We start from the raw sequence: 6000 nt of genomic DNA on the forward strand, positions 1-6000 counted from the left end.
TGCAGAAAGTTCTACTTAAGACAATTTTCATCAGGAAGCAGGATTTTGGCAGACCTTTAGATCGTCAGGGAGACCTCCCTGTGTAAAGAGGGGAAACACGGCAGGTGAATAACTTGGCAACAGGGCAATAGTTTGTGATCATGACCTCTGCCTCAGATCACATACCTGCTTTTTTTCACATGATAAAGCTTCATTAATGAAGTAAGAGCATTTTATATTTCATAATTGTTTGAAATATCCAAGAGAGCTAGGTCCTTTATCTTCTTTAGAAGCTTCTTGCCTTTGGCAATATTCTTGATATTCTTCCTGAATGACATTTTCTTCAACTTTTTGGGCAAGTTGAGCTTCTTTCACAGATCTAGTTACTTCTTTCACCAACTCAGTCTTAAGCAAAAGAGGACTCTGATTAAAAAGTTCTGTATTTGATATCAAGTATGGTTTGTTGCTTATTATTTCAAGTCTGATTGTATCCGAATGGCAGCATGAGGCTTATACAGAAATTCTTGGTGTTAGATGGTTAAAAAAAAAAAAAAAAAAAAAAAGGAAAGTCACAAATTCTGCTCCTGATGTGGTAGGGGCAATTTTGTTTTGAAAATCATTGAAGGGATCCTGGTTTCCATTCAGAACTGCTACCTGGGACACGTGAGATCACTAAGCCATCTTTATTTTTAGGTAAGCAGCACCTTTAATCAAACCTTGGTATAAATACAAGCACACCATTTGTTCTAATTGAGTAAATAACACCATCAGATATGCAACACTCCTCTGTTTCAGGATCTTTGTCTTTAAAATGCATGCACTGGAAGAGCTCAGTAGACTGCTTCTGAGAAGGCTGTGTTGCTGTTTCTGTTGTTGATGTGTCTGCCTAATTCCTCAAATCTTTGGGCTGAACGGATTTTCCTTAGTTTCCATTTTCTTTTCTTTTGAAATGGCTGCCATTAGTAATCTGTGCACTATAATATCTGAATATCTTCTTTTTGGAGAAGTTGCATGTGTATATGTATCTAATACAAGACTATAATCATGGAATTCTTCCTCCACACATGCCCTGATAGAGAACTATTGGGTGTTAGACATGGCCTGTGTAGCTATGGCACAGCAGCCTGCTTACAATGGGATCATTGGGGTCATTCGCATTATCCATATAATCAGCCAGTGCTTTCTTGAACCAAGTATCTATGAAGAAGCCTTTTGCTTTAGCACATTCCTGGAGTCCAGGAAAAAACTCCTGGTATAGAGGAGGGTATTGGCACAACAAGGCCTGATGAGGGAAGCGCGCTGATATCTTCTTGGTTACCTGGGTTCATGCACTCAGCCACCATCTCATGCATTTCCAAGGACTGCTTGAGGATAAAGTCATGAATATTCTTTTTTTTTTTTAATCTAGCTGTATGCAAACCTTCACCCCCTCAAGTTCCAGGGTACCACAACTATCTCATTTAGCTTGGATGTAGAGAGCTATGTTGGTCAGTTTTCCAGTTGCCCACACTAACTCCTCCAGGCTTTCTTGTCTGTCCTTCTCATTCAAGTCTTTGAATTCTGAAATATTATCAAAAATGCTGAAGTTTCCATCCAGTAGTTCCTGGACTGCTTCATAGAACAGTTTGTATGTTGATCGAATAATAGTTCTGCTATACCATACTTTCTTAATTTCATAGGCTTTGTCCAATTCCCACATGGCACTTACAGCACATCTATCCATGCCTCAAGGAGGGAATACAAATCAGCCCTGAGGATGGGGTGGCATGTTTAGCAGTGATATGAGTAGTAAGTAGTAGCCTTTGCTCTAGCTTCAATATCAATATAAAAATTGGTGCCACAAAGGTGTCACATCTGCAGTGTGGACCCCAAGTTCCAGCATGCCATTACTAAAGGTTCTGATTGAAAGTGTGTCATCCACATCTTCACAATCTTTAGGATCAATGCTGAATACAGAGTGGATTTTCCTCAAGTCTTTACGTTCTTGCTCCTCCTCAGGACTCTCACCTTCCAGGAATTTTCTGATATATTAACTGGCATCTCATACATTTGAGCTCTGAAAAAGGGACAACTGAAATGCTGTTTTCCACCAAGATAGTTGTAATTTCCCCTTCAAGATCTCAGATTCTTCCTAAAACATGCACAAAGTGTCCATTTGGGTAAACAGATGTTGACTCCCAGGATTCAGTACGCACAACCACCCTGAGTCCTGGAGGGCTTCTGCTTGCTGAGTACTGATACGGATTCTGGGAATTCTGTAAACCCAAGGTGTAATTAGGATTAACTGAGAAGTTTTGCTCTGAGATTGGACCTTTTTCTTTGGTTGGAAATCTTACCACATAGTCCCGCCAGTTCTTCTGAAGGATGCCCTCACTCTGCCTGAAGGCATGGGCTCACTTGGGGCCTCTTCAGATGTTTTGTCTTCATTGTCATTCTCACACAGGGCTGACATTCTTCCTTTCCATTCATTTTTAGGGATTAGTTCCACAGCTACCGCATTGCTTCTGCAGCATGATAGCAGTGCTCGACTTTTATGTGCCTTTATGGGGCTGTAGCCTGAACTAACTGTCCCTCTTCTGTGTTCCTAAAGGACCTATCCCACACCTTTATCATATCCCATATACTGTGTTAAAATTATCTGGTTCAGTGCCTGTCTTCCCTACTAGGCTGTCAATTTACTGAAAGTAGAAACAGTATCTTATTCAATATGATATACCTGAGCCATATTTAGTATCTTGCTGGTCCCATTTAAATGAGAATGACCCTCTGACTGTAAATTAATTGTCTGCATAATAACTACTTTCTCCAGCTTCCGGAGTAATAGAATGTCAGAAAGACATATCACTGACACCAAGAAAAGTTGAATTTCTTAGTCTTCCTTTATTAAACTACAACCGTGGACTGCAATGTCCTTTCAATGTGAGTGGAAGTCAGATGTTCCACTTTGGAGTCTTGGTCTTAAAAGGATGGTGTGAGCTCCAGGGGACATTTTCCTCACTTCCACTGCTTGGTGATGATGAGACCAGGAGACGCTGACTTGGACCCACCTGTGGAAGTCATATGTCAAGGAGAACAAAAAGGGAGAAAGAAATCCCCATCATTGTAAGCCAGTGTATGATGGAGTCTCTTTGTTAGTTTACATGCTAGCTAATACAACTCTGTAGTCACAAATTCTTAAGAAGTAGAGTATTCATTAGGGTTCCAACAGGAAACAAATGACACACACATGCACAGACACACAAATTAAGTAGGATAACTCAAGGAATGTTTGTTTATTAAATGATCATTTATAAAGGTGTGGTTGTGAAGAAATCAAAGGAATAATGCAGGACCCTGTGACTTATAGTGGCAACTGAACTGTTACCACCCCTAGGTCCTAAGAGCAGTTACTCAAACCTTGATGGAGAGATGACTATGCAGAGTTAGAAACTTTGGGAAGAGCAGTGTCCTTTGTTCCAGGGATCATCCAGCTCATGGTCACCTCATAGACGGTGGGCCCCGGAAATCAACAGCCTGACCTTACTCTTCTCAGTCTCTTTTGCCTCCCACTTGGGCTCCTCTGAAAGAAGAAATCCAACAGGAGGCACATGGGAAGCTTTTTGACAAGCCCACATGATCTAGCCTATCGGGAAGAAGAAAAAGCCTGCAGAAGGGTAAAAAAATGCTTCTGGAGGGTAAAACAAAAACTTCCGGAGAAAATCCAAACTTAAAGAGTAACCCAGCTATAGAAGTGAGGGAAATATAGTTACAGAGCATTATATTCTACTTTTATGTCCTCATCTATGTATAAATGTGAATTTTAAAATTAATTTTTAAGAAGCTGCCTAATTAGGAATGCAGGGGGGTTGATAATGCAGTGATGGGGTCAATAAACAGTTCAACCAACATTCCTTAGATATAAACTAAATATATAATACAACTTTAGGCACTGGAGACCAAAGTCTCAGGACTGGATCCTGAAAAGCCAATGGACTAGACATATTTTTCATCTAATCTTTTGTAACAATTTAACTCAAGGTATCCTTAGTGGTTTGTGCTATCTTTTTAATATTTTTCTTGAGAGAGATGAAGGATGATGATGACAGCTGTCCACATGTTTAGTAAAATCATGTTGAAAATAATGACCAAAGAGCCATGATTAGTGCTGCAGAGGCTTCAGGAGAAGCAAAAGTCACTCTAAGTTATATTATGATGGAGCATATCAGTCAGAGGTCTTGGTGGCAAGCAACTGAAACCAAATTTGAATATCTTAATCAAAAAGATATCTTAAAAGATATCAGGAGTATGTGGAATTGATTAAGCCTGGAAGGACAGGCTTGAAAAAATGGGAAGACTCTAGACAGATTAGGTAGAATAGAGATTAACATGATTCACTAAAGAGATGCCCTAATATTGTGAATTATGCTTGTTGAGCTCTATTTCACTCTTACTTATTCAGACTAGTTCATAGAGGCAGATCTGCCTTTTCCCCAAAAGTCAATCAAGGGTCCAGCTTCCTTCCATTTTGTTGCTTTGTCATCTGACCTGCATTTTCAGAATTTTGTGTTTGCAATGATTTCATTCAAATCTATAGAAAAGGGGAAAGAAAGGAAAGACAGGGCAAGGAAATTGCTCTGTTGTTGTGTCCATCATTTCTGCTCACATCCCACTGCCCTAAATTTAAATCACTTGGCCACGCCAAGCTGCAAGGAAAGATACAAATTTGAATTTATAATTGGCAGCTATATGTCCAGCTTAAACTCTTTTGCCAAATAATTAAGAGGAGAATGGATACTGTGGGAGTGTTAGCTGTCTCAGCCACCTCAAGGAAACTCCAAAGGGTTAACCAATAAGGAACCACAGCAAATGTCATCCTGCAGAAAGTCTGGTTCACGTGTCTTTTTGATCACTACAATGAAGCTGACCTCTTACTGTCCCATATATTTACATAATCCAACTAAATTTCAGAATCTCAAGAAGGAGTACCTTACTGATCTAGTCAGAGTCACTAAGAGTCCACCAACAGGTACACTGAAGCAAAGAGAGATGGGATCTGTTCCCTTTTTACTTCCACGATGGGATACAGAAATAATACCTCCACAAATATTCATGATAAGAAGTTCCCCAAATTGGAAAACTGGGAAGAGGGAATTTGATATTCAAGGGTTGAAATCCACTACAAAATGTATCATTACCAATAGGTTCTTACTATAGAATTATCTGATTAGGATTGTCTTTCATTCACTTCATTCATTCATCATAGCACTATGTATTACAAACTGTGAAGTATTGGTGGTAAAACATTGAGAATGTCATTATAAATTCTAAACCAAAATTCTCGACCACCATCAAGGGAAAAAAATTGAGGGTTTTGGTGAATTATTGAGTATTCTTATTAATCTAATAACTTACAACTAATGCCTTGGAAATAATCCTCAGGTACAGTGCTAAAGTGTTGAAAGTATGTGAACTTTGGAATCATACAAACCTAGATTAAATCCATATAATGTATCTTAGCTAAATAATTTCACCTCTTTAAATTTCAATTTTTCATCTGTACAATGAAGATAAAAATCTTACCATATAGGTCTATTTAAAAAACTAAATCAGAGCATAAATAACAAATGTTTAACATGTGATAAGCACTCAGAAATTATAAATTTTGTTCTGTACCACTTCACTTATGCTTCATTTAGTTGTCAAGATAATGTAATGACTGCTTTAGGGGTACAACATGTATTACAGTTAAATGGCATTATCACTGGCCAGAAAACATATGACCAACACATATGAATAACTTGAATTACATAGGCAATTTTTCTAATGATTATTTCTCTCTAGTTTAAGCCTGTCTGGAATTCTAAACAGGTAATTGGGTGAGATCTGATTGATTTAAAGAGGTGGGTTGGAGAGTGTTACAAAGATTATCCATTCATTTGGTATCCAAGTATAATTTTCAGAAAGTTAAAGACATTACTGTCATACAAACACAGAATAACCATGTGTCTAATATTTTACTGATTAATTAATGAAGGGCCTAGA

The 6000-nt window shown here is 38.4% G+C and overlaps 1 pseudogene; it reads right to left on the reverse strand.

The window, feature by feature from the left end:
• Positions 1 to 212: 212 nt before the first annotated feature.
• Positions 213 to 2412, reverse strand: LOC143651500 (DIS3-like exonuclease 1; annotated as a pseudogene).
• Positions 2413 to 6000: the final 3588 nt, after the last annotated feature.

The sequence above is a fragment of the Tamandua tetradactyla genome, chromosome 12, assembly GCF_023851605.1.
Source record: "Tamandua tetradactyla isolate mTamTet1 chromosome 12, mTamTet1.pri, whole genome shotgun sequence".
Taxonomy (NCBI): Eukaryota; Metazoa; Chordata; class Mammalia; order Pilosa; family Myrmecophagidae; genus Tamandua; species Tamandua tetradactyla.